This window comes from Lissotriton vulgaris, chromosome 1_2 (genome assembly GCF_964263255.1).
Source record: "Lissotriton vulgaris chromosome 1_2, aLisVul1.2, whole genome shotgun sequence".
NCBI classification, from domain to species: Eukaryota; Metazoa; Chordata; class Amphibia; order Caudata; family Salamandridae; genus Lissotriton; species Lissotriton vulgaris.
The window spans coordinates 274,291,102-274,308,918 of NC_141686.1; positions in this window are offsets into that span (position 1 = coordinate 274,291,102).

Consider the following 17,817-nt stretch of genomic DNA (forward strand, 5'->3'; position numbering starts at 1 on the left):
GGCCATAAACATCCTGTGTCTCTTACCAATACTGTTTCTGATCATACTTTATGGAAGGAGACATCTGAAGATGTGTTTTTTGATAAAATTGGTTTGATTAAGAATTTCACTCACACTATTAAAGTGAAGGAAGGTGTATCTCCAGTGAAGCACAGGTTACGCAATGTTCCTCATAGTGTAAGAAGTGAACTAACCCAAATGTTACAAAACATGCAAGAAGATGGTATTACAGAGAAAGTGTATGCCACACTCTGGCTTTCTCCCATTTTTCTTGCCAAGAAGAAGAATGGCGAGTTACGCTTATGTGTGGATTTACGTTCACTTAACAACGCTATATGCATAGAGAATTTTCCCCTAACTCGCATTGAGGACTTATTCACAGCTGTGGGCCAGTCCAAATGGTTTTCTAAATTATATCTACGGGCGGCTTACCATTAAGTGGAACTGGATGAATCATCCAGAGATTTAACAGCTTTTGTCTAACTTGATGGTACATTTCAATTTCGCAGTATGCCATTTGGACTGGCGTCTGCCATGTCTGTGTTTCAAAAGGTTATGAGTAACATGTTTCAAGGAGTGCCTAATGTTGTTGTATTTCAGGATGACATTTTAATTCATACCATGTCAGAGGAGAAACACTACGAGGTAATTGAACAAGTTCTGACAATTCTACAAAATAATCGAGTCACTGTTAGGGAGGATAAATGCATTTTAGCAGTTAATGAAATGGAATATTTGGGCCATGTGCTCGCCAAAGATGGTGTAAAACCTAAACAAAGTATTGTGGATGGTATAAATAATGCGCCACATCCCATTGATAAGGATCAGCTACGTTCTGTCATTGGTTTGTGCAAATTTTATTCAAATGTTTTAGGAGCTAGTTAAAAAAAAGGAACTGATTTTGTTTGGACATCCATTTGCCAAGAGCATTTTCAAATTATCAAAGAAAGCATTTTTTCTGCCCCGGCTCTTCAAGCATATGTTGAAGGTCGTGATACTTACATCACTGTTGATGCCAGTTCCTACGGTATGGGCGCTGTTTTGTCACAGATGATTGGCAACAATGAGGTTACCATTGGATTTGCCTCAAGGAGAATAAAGGATGTGGAGTTAAGGTACTCTGTCATTGAAAATGAGATGCTTGTTTGTGTGGGGGGAGCAGAGAAATTCAAATCTTCTTTGTGGGGGAGAAAGTTTTGGCTTAGAACGGATCACAAACCGTTAGTGGACATCTTGTCTGGCAATAAAATTAAGAAAGCCATCGCCAGATTAGCTAGACTGGCTACCAAATTTCTGGAATAAAATTTTTCTAAACAACACATAGCTGGTGTTAAGAAAATCAAGGCTGATTTCTTGTCTAGACTTCCTGTTCAAGATGTTGAGTGTAATAGGAAAGAGGAGAAGGATATTGAAGAATGCATTACTGCCACTGTTGACGACTCTGTGATTTGTGCCAATATCGAAGAATGGCGCAAATCTTTAGAAAATGATACAGTTTTAAAACAGGTGATGAATTTTGTTGTGGAAGGTTGGCTCAAAGAAAGATGTATTGATCCGGTTTTACAACCTTTTTGTAAGGTTGCCAATGAGTTATCTATTGAAAACAATTTGATAGTTAGAGATTGAAAATTAATTCCTCCGTCCTGTTTCAGGAGAAGAATTCTGGAAACGGCTCACTCTGGTCATTTAGGTATAACTGCAACTAAACGCAGAATTGATAATGATTTTTGGTGGCCTTCTGTTGATCGTGAAGTTGAAGTTTTAGTAAATGAATGTACCCAATGCTTGTACATTGATAAACATGTATCTACATCCTCTCCATGTTCCAAAACTGTAGTGTCTCCAAGTAAAGTTTGGCAAAGAGTTTCTTTGAATTTTCTAGGACCTTTTCATGTTCTTCTCAATTGAATGAAATATTTAATTGTTTTGATTGATCATCTATCTATGCGGGTGGAAGTCAGAGGCGTTTCTGAACCTAACACTAAGGGCCGGATATAGGCAGGCTTTTACCGGTCGGTAACGGCCGATTTTGGCCATTACCGACCGCTAAAAGCCTTTTCCGATGTAGGAGGCTATTTTACCGATTTGGTAAATAACAAATCGGTATTTACCTATTCTGTATTTACCGAATCATCATTTACCGATTCGGTATTTACCGAATCAGTAAATGAGATGTAGGAAGCACTGTAAACAGTGCTTCTGGGCCTTAAGAATTAGTTATTTATCACCAACTATTAATTGGTGGTAAATAAGGAATTCCGATGTAAATGTATAAATGTGCATTTACACCTGTGCCATGTGACGGACATACATGCCCTTAAGGCATTTATGTATTCCACACGTGCACCCCAGCACTAATCAGGGGTGCAACAGGGTGTCAAAGTGACACCCTGCCACCCTTGATTTTTTCCCTCTTTTACCGAATCAGTAATTACCGATTCGGTAATTGACATTCATTCCTATGGGCCTCCAGGCCCATAAGAATCAATGGCAAATACTGAATCGGTAATTACTGATTCGTAATTTCAGAATCTTAACGATTCGGTGATTTTTACCGATTTTTCACCTACATTGGATTTACTGATTCTAAAATACCGAACGGTAAAATTCGGTATTTTAGAATCAGTAAATCCAATTTACCTACACCTAGCCCTAAATCTGTTGTTCGTTTTCTTCAAGATGTATTTAGTTGAGAGGGTGTTCTTGAAGAACTGTTAACTGACAACGGGGTGCAGTTTACCTCTGTTTGCATGCAAGAATTTCTAGCAAAGATGGGTGTCAAGGATCTTCGCACTCCTCTTTATTTCCCTCAAGCCAATGGTAAAGTTGAAAGGTTCAACAGAGTTTTGGTTGAATGTATACAAAGTGCGATCAAGGCGAGAGTGGATTGTGAGACTGCTGTCAGAGATGTTGTATGGGCGTACAGAACTACTCCTCATTCTGATTTGGGTTCTGTACATTTTGAGCTAATGAGAGGAGGAAAAGTTGTTTTCACTCTTAACCCATTTTGGAAAATTAAGCTTTTGAACGAAGAGTGCAATGTGGTGAAAGAAGCATTCAAAGCCAAACTTTTGAGTAATAAAGCTGGTCTTCGCAGATGTGAAAGGTCCAAGCTTTCTGTTACCAGAAGGGATGTCAAATTTTCCATTGAGGACTGGGTTTGTGTCAAAGATCCTTTAATGTCACAAAAGGGTAAGTCAAAGTCCAGAGATCCTGCATGCATTGTTAGCATTAAAGGTCAAACTGTGAAACTTGACAATGGCCAGTGCTGGAATGTTGGTCGCTTGGCAAAGACTAAGAGGAATGATGTTCGTTCTGGTGAACAAAAGAAAGTTCAAAACTATCCTGTTGTCAGAAGAAGCTCAAGGGCTAAGAGAATCCCCAGTAGGTGAAATGATTAATTTTGTGTTCTCTTTCTTTTTCTCGTTAAAGGGGGAGATATGTGGTGTCTGGGCTTTTCTGCTTTAGTATTACATTTTGTTAGTGCTCTTGTTTTACAGGTCATTTGCAGAATATTCCATTTTACATGTGCATGTATTCCATGTATTTTTGTTGTTGGAATGTATGGGTGAAGGTCTGTAACACCGCTGTATCAGTTGATGCTGCCATCCTGAGCCCTCATTACTCCTGTACCTTACTAATACTTGTATTCTCAATAAAACCCTAAAAATAACTGAAGACGTCTGGGGAATGCCTTTCCACAATTGAAGACTGCAGGTGACAGCTTGTGGACATTCTACACCTTCTTCCATGACACTGGGATAGGACCAGTCACCACAGATTTGAAGACATTGGCCCGCAATTGTGCCCAGAGGTTGGAATGACTTTTAAACAAATCTAAAGAGACCCCATTGAGGTCTGGTCTTTCATACAAGTTCCTTTTACTAGAGCCTCATCAACCTCGGCCGCAGTGAGGTATACACTTAATTGGACAGCCATGGGTGGGTCTGGGGGTAGGTCCTCACTTTCCTCCTCTAACTGCACAAAATTTGGATTGAATATAGCAGTAAAATGAGATTCTCATGCATCCCCCATGATCAGAGAGTGCATCTGCGTAAACTCATCCGAAAAGAAAGGACAATTAATGATTATCCAGAAGCTCTCTCCAAATCATCACAGGGTCATTTCCTCAGTTCTTCCTTCCCTTGGTTAATAACCCTGTTATATAACTTTCATGTGCCTTTAATTTGGGTCTGTCACAAGGATTTCCACGAAGGCCATTTTGAGATTCTTTTGGGCTCTAGAACACTCTGTGTTAAACCACCGCCTCTCTTGGGATTCCGTCATCTGTATGGATCTAGTAAGTCTTTTGGCTACATCTGCACAAATACGTTCAAAATCGTGAATGACCTCATCTGGGGGAGTGTCATGTTGAGGGTATCTCATGATAGAGTCCACATTAGCTCCCACAATTTTTCCCTCAAATTCTATGGGGTTTATTTTGCCCCATCTTAATCTTACCACTTGCGGTCATTTCATTTCATAAAGCTTTATTCGGAACATTTAAAAAAACATGTCCATAAAAGCACATATAATACAGACAATTCATACATAATTCATTGAAGAAAACACATGATATAAAATATACAATTATTAATTACAAACAATACATTAAACAATACATATCTCCAAGAAATACCACATGATTCACAAAATATCCAGAGGGGGATGGAATAAATATTACATATATTTAAAAACACATACTTTTCCTGGCGCTAATAGCTTTAAGCAAAAAAGAAGCGGTAAAAAAGCAAATGTCCGGGTGATTCAGATTAAAAAGCAGTCTCATAGCATCCAAAGTGTTTCTCACTCCAAATCTATTAAATAATGGCTTCAAGTAGAATTTCCGTAGCTCCCTATACAGTTCGCATGTTAATAAAAAGTGCTTAGTGCTTTGTTCAGTTTTATTATCACATTCACAGGGGCCAATAGGGCGCATTTTAATGTTTGGGCAAGCAACCAGATAATGTACTATACCCATCCTCATTCTGGTTAGTACAAACTGGTGCGTGGTTCTTGTTACCTGTGACAGATATGGGCTGAAACCAGTAAATTCATTCATGCTATTGTACAGTACACATGTTGTTAACTTAGAATCCTCTTGAAGGTGCCTTTCATTACAGTGATTTAAAAAGATTGTTTTCACATTAGATTTGGGGATTTCCGAGAGACTGTAAGGGTCCATTAACACATTGATCCCGAATAGTTTTTGTAAACATTCAATAATATATTTGATCCAAGGGATCTTCAAGTGCTGGTCCAATAAAAAGCAGTCCTTAATAATTGCTCTGTTCAATGAGCTATCATCACTGAGCCAGATAGAGCGCCACAATAGTATGGGCCTTAGCATAATCAGATCATTTAGGGCTTGGATCCCTGTTTCGTTATGAACCAAGGAATTGGAAGTAGACTTGGGTAAACATAAGAGCTTTTTCAGGAAGAGGTTCTCCTCTACCTGAAGGCTCAAGGCAGATGACACACCCCAGACACCTGCCCCATAGAGGGCCGCAGAGAAACATTTAGCTTTGTAGATATTTAACATGTCTTTAATACGTCTATTCCCCAACTTCTTGGCAAACAAAAAGACCCCATTAGAGCTCCTAATCATTTTAGTTCTGACTACTTTATGTTCAGTGGCCCAGCTCCCATTATTAGAAAAGGTAATCCCCAAATAGCAAAAGTGTTCAACTTTTTTAACTGGTTCACCATCAATAACATAGTGGGTTTTACCTCTGGTTTTTGCTTTTTCCGAACTGCATTCCATTACATATGTCTTAGACTTATTGATCACCAGTTTCCTATTCTTAATGAAGGATACAAAACAATCCATCAGACGTTGGAGACCCAAGGGTGTCCTGGACAGTAGCACTGCGTCGTCCGCATAGAGTAATACAGTTATTTTAAAGTTATTAACTCTAGGGGCATCCGCAGCGACTGCCTGCAGGGCAGATTCAACCTCATTAATAAAGAGGGTAAAAAGCAGGGGTGCTAAAACGCACCCCAGTCTAATACCTCTTCCTATCCCAAACTTTCTAGTACATTCCCCATTGGGTCCATAGCGGACACTGGTGCGAAGCTTTTCATACAGTCGGGCTAAGAAATATATAATGCCTTCAGGTGCACCCATTTCCAGTAATTTGGCCCATAATATTGCGTGATCTACCAAATCAAAGGCGCTACTAAGGTCAGCGAAACATAGATAAAGCGACCCTTTTTTCGCCTGGGTGTATTTTCCCACTAGTAGCTCTAAATTCAGGCACTGTTCAATAGTACCGTGGCCTTTCCTAAAGCCAAACTGACAGTTGCTTAGGATCTCATTTGATTCTGCCCACTCCTCTAGTCTTACAAGAAGGACCCTACTCATAATTTTAATAGATGAGTCCAATAAGGATATAGGTCGATAATTTTTAGCATCCCCCCGGTCTCCTTTCTTATAAATGGGGATGATTATTGACTCTTCCCAAGTAGACGGTATTTTACAGCAGATGGCTGTGTTAAAGATTTTGGTAAGCAGAGGACCCCAAATATCTGGCGCAGTCTTATACACGTCTATGGGAACGCCATCCGGCCCCTGGGCCTTACCTCCTTTACTAGATCTTATACTAGCCATGGTTTCTCCAATGGTAATATCTAAGGCTAGGATGGGCCATCTATCTCCATTGGAATCTGTTAAATTACTAGAGTCAAAGATGTTAGAAAAATGCTGGATCCACGAGTCCATGCTCACATTAGATGTGAGTTCTGGGACCTTGTCATCTTTTAGGAAAGGGCTGTTCACCGTGGACCAGAACAGGGTACAATTATTCGTGTCCGCAGCTTGGGTGAGATTATCCCAGGCTTCTTGCTGTAATTCAGCTTTTCTACGTTTGAGGGTCGTGTTATATCCCTGTCTAAGTTGGACCACCAAATCCTTGTCCCTTGGTTTTGCTGCAAGAGCCTCTTTAAGGTCATTCCGGGCAGTAGAGCAAGCATGGTCAAACCAACCCCTTATACACCTGACTTTAGACCCAGCCTCTTTAGTAAACTTTTTATTGATGATAGAATTAATCCTGTTAAAGTGGTCGATACTGTCAGACGAGGTGTCTTCCTGTTCTAAAATTGCCGTGATCTCCATCAGACAACTAGAAATAATGGAATCTGATGTTATGTCCGCTTTTTCTCCTTTCCACCTCAGTCTATATCCATTCTGTCTATGGGGTTCGATATTGGCAATGATACCCTGTTCACAGACATGATCGTTTTTCCAGAAAGTTAATTCAGTAGTCAAACAGTTATGGTCACTCAACATAATATCTATCACCTTGGGCATTGGGCATAGCGGAGCAATGGTTTAAGACATGCACATAAAATCAATAATGGTATTCGTGCCCCTTCCTTTAAAAGTTGGTATATTTTCACCCATGTCGTTTTTAGCATTGTCCATAATTTCCATGTCATATTGAATCATAAAATTATTCAAGGTTTCCCCGTAGGTGTGATGGGGAAAATGGACTTCAGCTTCCCCCAGTCGGTTATACACACCGCAAACCTTCTGGCTGGATAATGGGCACACAGGAACATTAAAATCCCCCACAAAAATAAATTCAAATACACCATTAAAATTCTTCACGAAATTATTCACTGCCGTTTCTAATTCATTAATTGCTACATGTCTAGTGTTATCAAAAACATTATTATAGAAATTTATCAATAGAATATTTCTGCCAATTTCTTGTGTAAGCCATACAATTTGCGAATGCGCCCCCACATTAACAAACTTTTTCACTGAGATGGGTAATTTGACAGAAATTAGCACCATCAACCCGCCTTTAGCTCTACCATGGGTTGAGGGCAGTGCTGGGAGCTCATAAGACACATACCCATCAATGCCTTTGAAATTTTTGCACCAGGTTTCCTGTAAGCACAGGATATCGAATAAATGCACAAAATCCTTCCAACCTAACGCATCCTCTTTGCCCGCAATTCCAGCAATGTTCCAGCTAGCAATGTAACAGGTTACCTTCACTCTTTCTTGGCTAACATTAGGCTGTTTGACACTAGATATGGACATGTTATTCTCTATAGTAAAAGGCTCTATGTTATGTATAAAATTTGGGATGTCACCCCCTGTCAACGTACAGTTAAAGCACACATCATTACCCGTTTCCTCAATTAACAAAATAACTTCTTCATTAAGGGTACTATTTCCTACATCCCTAGGAGGGTCAATCTCATGTCAGTCGTTCTGATCTAGGTAACTCAGGGACTGAAACCTGTTCTGGGTTGGGACCTGGTAAACCATACCATTATCGCACAAAGGGGTGCTACCAAAAGGTACAAATGGGTTGGGGGTATGCATTAAGGGAACATTCCCCCCTAGCATAGAATTCCCCATATGCAGCGGTGGGGTGAAAAGACCATTTTGTGAACCAAAGAAAAAGTTGGACATCACTGGTCTATTTACCATAGATGGATAGGTAGGATTACTCGGTACCCTCTCCTTACAGTTTGCCAGAGGTTGCCGACCAAGATGATTATAAAAGTAGCCCAATGGTCTAGCAACTACTTCAGTCTCCGACTGTGTGATTGCGGCCGCTCTAAGCAAGACAGTCGCCACATGTTGTGGGTGCTTAAAATTTATTATCACACAATCCCCCCACCGACTTTTTTGGTGTTACCCATCCAGTTGACTCTTCTGATGGAGACAATTTGATCAGAATAGCCGACTGGATAGCCACAATGACGGTTTAACCAAGAGATGGTTTTATTCCTCAAGGAGTCAGGTGTCTCATAATCATTTGGGGGCTGAGTGAGGATGGGGACGATAGTTAATACCACAACGTAGGGTACACAGTCGGGTGGGAGATCAACTGGGCGTCTACATATCCTAGTGGACACCCCATTAGACCCTCCCGTCATATCAGATGGAACTGGCACCACAGGTGCCGATACTTGCATGGGGGCTGGTAATTTGACACCCGGCAAAGTGCTTGTAACCCCATTGTTAGATTGCTTTGAAGATCTACCTGCCTCCTGAGTCGATGTGGGTAGTGGTTTCAGTTGTTCTTTAGAAGAGTGTTTCCTGGTGGTAATGGGAGGGGCACTAGTTGAGGCTTGTGGCTGCTCCTTATCCTTAGTGGGAGCAGTGGCTGGACAAGTTGTCTTTTTGATGTGGGCTAAAGACTTTTCTAGGTTGTCGGCATGCTTGTCCACCATACCCCTTAACCTAGATACTTCCTCCTGGAGATCTCCTATTTTAGTTAGCAATGGCTCTACCACCATACTAAGTTTACTGAGAATAGTACTCATTAGTGAGTCAATTTGGTCAGGCTTAATGGAAACATATTTATCTTGGCTCAGGGTTCCTAAGTCCTCGGTATGTTCCAAATGTGTGGTGTCTTTTTTCTTTCTAGAGATATGACTACCTCGCTTGGGGGCTGTTTTTCTACAGGCTCGCATAAATTTGGAAGCCCTCCCAGATTGCTGAGGTGTCCCCCCAACATTATCACATTGGTCATCATCCCCCATTATTGACTTGTCTGAAACCTTAGTCACTTCAACATTAATACTATTATCAAGCTCTACAGGAGCGACCATCTCATTAACAGTATTATCTGAGTTAATATAGTTATTTGCATCAGCAGACAGGGTCAAAGGGGGGTCTGCAATAGTACTTTTTCCTAGTGACTTCCTTCTGTCGCTGTTGATTTTGGAGACCACTTTCAATAAGTAATTGTCCGGTAGTGTACTTTGGACTGACATTTCAGGGCTTGATTTGACAGTATCAGGTGAATATTATTTAAAAAACAAGGGGAACAAGTGGATTTTCCACGATGTGTCCTTCAATAGTACTCACAGTTCGTGCCAAGGGGGATGGCCCAGCCCGGCCTCTTCTGGCCCCTGACGGCCACAGACGGCCCCGCCCTTGTCCCGGGCTTCTCCCGGTCGCGACTCGCGGGGCGAGAGGGGGTGTCAGGCTTTAACTGGCGCCTCCGGGCGCTCTTTGCGCGTCACGGGCGCGCTGCAGGCTCTGGGCGTGCTGGGTATTGTGGTCCGCTTTCGTTTGGCGCCTCCCGGCGTGTTCTCGACCAGCCGTTTCCCTCACGGCAAAGCCCGTCGGCCAGTAAGTGCAATTACGCTGTTGGTGTTCCCCCAGTAGGCTCCCGGGGGGTCAGGCTTTAACTGGCGCCTCCGGGCGCTCTTTGCGCGTCATGGGCGCGCTGCAGGCTCTGGGCGTGCTGGCTATTGTGGTCTGCTTTCGTTTGGCGCCTCCCGGCGTGTTCTCGACCAGCCGTTTCCCTCACGGCAAAGCCCGTCGGCCAGTAAGTGCAATTACGCTGTTGGTGTTCCCCCACTAGGCTCCCGGGGGGTCAGGCTTTAACTGGCGCCTCCGGGCGCTCTTTGCGCGTCACGGGCGCGCTGCAGGCTTTGGGCGTGCTGGGTATTGTGGTCCGCTTTCGTTTGGCGCCTCCCGGCGTGTTCTCGACCAGCCGTTTCCCTCACGGCAAAGCCCGTCGGCCAGTAAGTGCAATTACGCTGTTGGTGTTCCCCCCACACCACATATTGAATGAGCCGCCTACTGCCTTTCCCTACCTGGGCTATTATGCTAATGGAAATGGTTAGGGGATTATGATCACTGGCAAAATTTGGTTCTACCTCAAAAACGCCAACAAGAGGAAGATACATCATTGATATGAACTTAAAATCTATAAAATTCCCTCACCTCCTCCAATATACGTGGGGCACTGTGCTACACGGTTAGAGGCCAAATCATTGATGAGGCCCTGTTCATCGTCAATAATAATAGAATTTAAGGCCTTGCCCTGAGGTGTATGAATAAAATGTGACTGAGGCTGGTCTTCTAAATCCAGCCACCCACAAACTCGTTTTGTGTTATGCGTGCAGATAGTACAGTTGAAATCCCCCACCGAGAGGATGCATAAAGGCTGCCAATTCCCTTCTGCTTGAAGGGCTTCAATGACCAGGCAACTATTCTGTTCCAAGATATTATAATACCAGTTTACCAGCAATAACTTGACCCGAATCAGGTTAGAAATCAAGACTAGCTGGTACCAGGGTGAGTAGTTAAAGACACAAGCTTGTACAGACACATATTTTACCGAAATTTGCAGCACCAGCCCTCCTTTAGCCCTCCCTGCCGATGAAAGGGTTGCATGTACGGTGAAGGAACAATAGCTGTCCATCATAATGTCATTCTTATAGCAAGTTTCCTGGAGGCAGATGATATCAAAGCTCCTGATGTACTCTAGACACTCCTCGTTTAACAACTTTGGGGTCCATTAGGTTAGCGAGCAGATCGCCACCGACCGCGTGCCGGTGGTGATCCACCCGCTAAAAACCACCGCCTGCAGTGCATTTCCCCCGCCACATTACCATGGCGGGAGGGACCCCGGCGGACGGAAAGACCGTCCACCGAATTTCCGCCTGGTCCCAGCTCTTGTTTTTGTGGGGCAGGGAGGACAACTCAGTAGTGGCGGCCCAACATTGTTTGGCTTCGGTTTTCCAGTGGTTGGCTATTGCTCAATTGAAGTGCAATGAAGGAAAATCGGAGCTACTTCTTTATGGGTCGTTCTCTTTGGACTTTAAGGAAAGGCTTTGTCCTCCTGACTTTCCTTGTCCTATGGCAGGTAAAAGTGACGCAAAAAATCTGGGCGTCTGGTTTGACAACAACCTGAGTTTCTCTACACAAATAAGGAAGCTGGCTGGCACTTGCTTTGGGACTTTAAAAATCTTGAGGAAGTTTCTTCCCCTTTTGCCAGGCAATGCCAGAGAAACAGTGGTCCGGGCTCTTATCTTGTCCCGGTTGGATTATGCCAACGCCATACTGGTAAGCAGCCCGGGGTACCTTATTAAGAAACTACAGGTTGTCCAAAACTCGGCGGCCAGATTGCTCTTTAGTTTGACGTCTAGGGATAGTGTATACCTTCATTTGCGCTGGCTTCCAGTTGACTCCAGGGTAAAATTCAAGATGCTGATCAATGCCCATAGGGCCCTTCATGGGCTTGGTCCCATCTATTTGCAGAGGAGGTTTGCCTTCTACACACCAGGATGACAGCTGCGCTCGTCCGCTCTGCGGCTGCTTCAGGCCCCCAGGTTTAACCGGCAAAGACTGGGTGGTGTCTCGTTTGTGGGGAAGGCCAGCCTGGCCTGGAATACGTTGCCCTGGGCGCTTAGGTGCACCCAGGACCCCCTGCTTTTGAAAAAAAACTGAAAACGTTGCTCTTCAAGTGGGTTTTGTGCGCTTTTGTTGGTCCTTTCCCTCTGTTAGCGTCAGGATACTTTAGAGTAGCTGTGCGCTTTATAAATTTAATATAACATAACATAACATAACACTGGGTGGAAAAGCAGCTAACATGGTGGCGGTGTCTGGGAGACACTGCCATCCATCTTAGCATAGATAAGGGGTTGTGCCTTTTCATGGTGGCAACGTGGAAAGGCTTGCGATTTTTGCAATTGGGGACCTGTAACAGGCCCCCAGAGATTCTGTGGGGTGGGGCTGCACATGGGGTACCCCCCTGTAGTTCCATGCTCAACATAGCAGGCACCACGCGGTGCCTGCCAAGTTGTGCATGGATGTGCATGACATGCCTTCCTGGCATTGCAGCTGGCGGCGCTGAGAGCACCGCCGGCCGCAATGTCGGGAATGCAGGATGTGCCCGCCAGTGTGGCGGGCGCATCCTGATGTGTGCGACGGGACCCCAGCCCAATGGCAGGCGGTCCCAATCCCCGAAAGGATGGCGGGCGGACAAAGTCCGCCTGCAATCCTAATGACTCCCTTTGTGCGGATACCAGCAATATTCCAGGAGATGATTTTAAATAGGTGAATAGTGGGTTCTTCATTCGCAGTGCTCACCAATGTGGAATTAATGATGGGCATAGCAACAATAGTTGCCAGGTCCGACCCCTCACCTCCGAGGTTATCATTGAAGATAGAGGTAGGAGAACAAGAGGACTTTCCAGTTTGAGCTATATTATTAATAGTGCTAATGAGGTTGGATGAAGTGGTTCCAAATGGCTCAAAAGATGGTTTTCCACCGATGACAACAGCGTCTGAGGTCCACTCTAGACTGGTGTGTTGTAAGATAGATCTTCTTGTTGTTTCGGCTGTGCTGTCCGCCCATGTGGACAGTCAGTCGATTTCACTCAATCCAGAGGGAGCATCAAATTGTTTGGGATGCATAAATGAGGAGAACTGGGGGAGGGGGAATCTATTCTGTTGTTTCTGTACGGGCTGTTGTCTCATAAAAGTTCCCTGGAAGGGTGGGTAGAAAAACACCAAGTGGGCGAACCTTTATTAATTAACTAGATGAATGTCTGAGATTTATCAAAGCAAAATGCTCGAACCCAGCCTTCCTAAAGTTAAGCACAACATAATCCCAATCCATACCTATATCAGTATTGCCCAACCAGCTCACCCTCCTTGTCATAAGAACTTTCTTTGAAAAACAATGAGCAGATTTATCGATTAGGCTCTGGCAACTGTCTTGATGTCCTGGGGCGAGCGTGGTAACCCCTGTCAAGATCAAAGTATATGGTGTACAATCTGGGGGTAGATCTAACATATCAGAGTCACCCTGCCCACCCTGAGGGACATGCAGCGGGCCATTTGTATCCATAGAATCTCATGTGTGTCTCTTCCCCCATTCAGAGGGCCAGAGTTCTCTCAATTAATAACTCCTTGTTCCCGCTTTTGGTTGTCACCAATGGAATTTCCTTCCCGTACAACATCCCCAAATGATTTGAACTATTGTTTGCTTTGTCGGAGGGGGAGCTCTTGGGTCAGGTATTGTTTTTTTGTGATGGATAGGTCACTTAAAGGGGCTGACCCTCTCAGATTAGCATTAGCGGAAACATATTTTTCCCTCTTATTAGTGCAACTTGGTTGAGTGACCATATTGTCTTGTTTTCCTCTTATCGGGCCCGATTCACAGAATGAACTTAAGAATAAATCCTAAACTTACTACTATTTGGTATTCACAGAATTCACTTACTACTTTCTAGATTCACAGAGTGCATTTACTACTTTCGGGATTCACAGAATGAACTTACTACTTTCGGTATACACAGAATAGATTTAAGACTACTAACTTTACGTTCTGCACTCGGGCTGGAAATTCCGGCCCGGGGGTGGAGCTTCCGGCTTGGGGGAGGAGCTTATGGAGATCATGCTAAATCCCCACCTCCGAGCCGGAAACTCTGCCTCCAAGCCGCAAGCTCTGCCTCCGGACCATAAGCTCCGCCCCCAAGCCAGAAGCTCCGCCTCCGGGCAGAATTTCCGGCCCGAGTGCGGACGTAAATTTAGTAGTCTTAAATCTATTCTGTGTATACCGAAAGTAGTAAGTTCATTCTTTGAATCCCGAAAGTAGTAAGTTCACTCTGTGAATCACGAAAGTAGTAAGTGCATTCTGTGAATACCAAATAGTAGTAAGTTTAGGATTTAGTCTTAAGTTCATTCTGTGAATCGGGCCCATCGTTCTTTTCCCTGAACCATTTGATAGACAGGCAAGATGTTCTTCTATGCAAAGTAAACGGGCTAGATTATGTGTCAAAGCTACTTGTACTACTTTACTGATTCTGTCAATGGATATGTCAATGGATATGTCTGTTTCATCCTGTGTAGTAACTCTTCCCCCTCTTCCTCCTCCAGCACGAGGTTTACACGGAAGGCTTTGTTTAGGTCTCTTTACCCTTGGTGAATGGCCCTTCAGTCTTTGCTCAGCCCCTGCGCCTGCACCTGCCAATTCATTGCATTTTCTTTTTCCTCCTGTTGCAAACTGCGTCCCAGTCTCTGCTATTGCTGGGAGGGGAATAGACTCAGCTGTACCACTGTACCACTGTGTAGGCGAAGCCCTTGCAGCAGAGCACCTTGACGCTTGCCCATATCGCCAGAAGATCGGATTCCAGCAGCTTAGCCTCCCGCCCCCCGCAGCCTGACTCCTTTGCCAGCTTGGAGCCGCTAGCCGTGGGGAGCGCGGTCGAAGGCGGGAAAACTACATTTCCCAGCACCCAGTGCGGCGCACGCCGCGTCATCTGCGCGCCCGGAGGCGCTGAAATAGCGTGAGACCCCGGTCGAGGGGGGGAACCACTGTACCACTGTGTAGGCGAAGCCCTTGCAGCAGAGCACCTTGACGCTTGCCCATATCGCCAGAAGATCGGATTCCAGCAGCTTAGCCTCCCGCCCCCCGCAGCCTACCTCCTTTGCCAGCTTGGAGCCGCTAGCCGTGGGGAGCGCGGTCGAAGGCGGGAAAACTACATTTCCCAGCACCCAGTGCGGCGCACGCCGCGTCATCTGCGCGCCCGGAGGCGCTGAAATAGCGTGAGACCCCGGTCGAGGGGGGGAACCACTGTACCACTGTGTAGGCGAAGCCCTTGCAGCAGAGCACCTTGACGCTTGCCCATATCGCCAGAAGATCGGATTCCAGCAGCTTAGCCTCCCGCCCCCCCGCAGCCTGACTCCTTTGCCAGCTTGGAGCCGCTAGCCGTGGGGAGCGCGGTCGAAGGCGGGAAAACTACATTTCCCAGCACCCAGTGCGGCGCACGCCGCGTCATCTGCGCGCCCGGAGGCGCTGAAATAGCGTGAGACCCCGGTCGAGGGGGGGAACCACTGTACCACTGTGTAGGCGAAGCCCTTGCAGCAGAGCACCTTGACGCTTGCCCATATCGCCAGAAGATCGGATTCCAGCAGCTTAGCCTCCCGCCCCCCGCAGCCTACCTCCTTTGCCAGCTTGGAGCCGCTAGCCGTGGGGAGCGCGGTCGAAGGCGGGAAAACTACATTTCCCAGCACCCAGTGCGGCGCACGCCGCGTCATCTGCGCGCCCGGAGGCGCTGAAATAGCGTGAGACCCCGGTCGAGGGGGGGAACCACTGTACCACTGTGTAGGCGAAGCCCTTGCAGCAGAGCACCTTGACGCTTGCCCATATCGCCAGAAGATCGGATTCCAGCAGCTTAGCCTCCCGCCCCCCCGCAGCCTGACTCCTTTGCCAGCTTGGAGCCGCTAGCCGTGGGGAGCGCGGTCGAAGGCGGGAAAACTACATTTCCCAGCACCCAGTGCGGCGCACGCCGCGTCATCTGCGCGCCCGGAGGCGCTGAAATAGCGTGAGACCCCGGTCGAGGGGGGGAACCACTGTACCACTGTGTAGGCGAAGCCCTTGCAGCAGAGCACCTTGACGCTTGCCCATATCGCCAGAAGATCGGATTCCAGCAGCTTAGCCTCCCGCCCCCCGCAGCCTGACTCCTTTGCCAGCTTAGAGCCGCTAGCCGTGGGGAGCGCGGTCGAAGGCGGGAAAACTACATTTCCCAGCACCCAGTGCGGCGCACGCCGCGTCATCTGCGCGCCCGGAGGCGCTGAAATAGCGTGAGACCCCCGTCTCGCGGGACGCCGGGCGAAGCCCGGGCCAAGGGCGGGCCCGTTTAATCCCGTTCAAGCCCGGGTAAGACTGGACTGGGCTAACCCTTTGACATTTTATTTTATTTAACGTAGTGGTTCTACAGTAATATCAACATCTAGGTGTTGTTTCATTGTATTCATTTATTGTGCCCTCTTTGAATCTGTTACAATGTCACCCAGAATCACTAGAAATACCAAGCTTACACATGTTGCTCAGGTTAAAGGGCCAATTGACCAATTCATCGCCAAGGCGAACGATGCTATCAATCAAGGAGTCCTCCTTTTAGAAAGGAGGGTCTCGCAGGACTTAGCGGCAGCAAGACGTTCCTCACTGGGACTACTCGCATCCGCCGTAACCCCTCAACGTACTCTCGTCTTTGGCACACTACAAGAGACCCCAACGGTCCCTGGGACTGTAGACTTGTCCGTGTCTATTGATCTATCCACAACTCAAATATCTCAAACCTCTGTATCCCATCTCCCCCCATCACTTGAGCGAACCCCGATCCTGTTTATAAACCTCCCAGATGAGGACATTCCATCCCCCTCCACGAGGGGCCAGAGAGAAGGTGCTATCCCGAAAAAAAGCAAGGGAAAAAGAAAAGGAAACAAGAACTCCCCTCAAAATACTAGCAATACACGACAGGATCCTCTGATACAATCAGATAAAAATCCTTCCTCTTCAGCAGCTTTAAACCACTCGGCTACGCCTCAACAGCCGATTGATATTCCTGCCCCAGAAATCATAAACCTTTCATCTGACACTCATAACCTGTTCCCGAGTGGCAATATGTGCACTAGGCAGGACGTAATTACTCATGATACCAATCTGCTAACCTCAATTGAGGCCCAAATAAAGCAACACCTTCAACCTTTCATGGTATCACTAGCTAAAATCGAAAAATCTTTAGCCACACTAACTTCTGATCTTAAATCCAAGAAAAACTTACTTCCTATGCACCCACTTCCAGCAGCTCCAACCTGTAATCCAAAACAAAAAACTGCCGGGGGAATAAACCTTACACAAGCACACAAAGCACCCAAAGCGGTTAACGCTTCAACGGTGGTCCAACAAAAAATAGTGACCCAACAAAAACCAGTAAATATAACACATGCTAATTCGCAGCAATTATTAGTCAATACACCTGCAAACAAGCCTACTACCTCTGCTTCTTCTTCCCTCCCTGTTCCATCTGTACCAGAGGGCCAATCCACCAACCATCCACCCACCCCAATTCCAGCAAAGACACCAGCCCCTAAAAAGACGACTGTACCCAACAAGACACCTGCTACAAAGAATGCAGCATATAATACCAGACGCAATGGTGCACGCCCAGCTTATCTTCCACCAGAAGCAACGCCCTACGTCATTATTATGACTGGGGTCCCAGAGTTACATACTAACTCCGATGAGCCCGGATGGTCCCTAA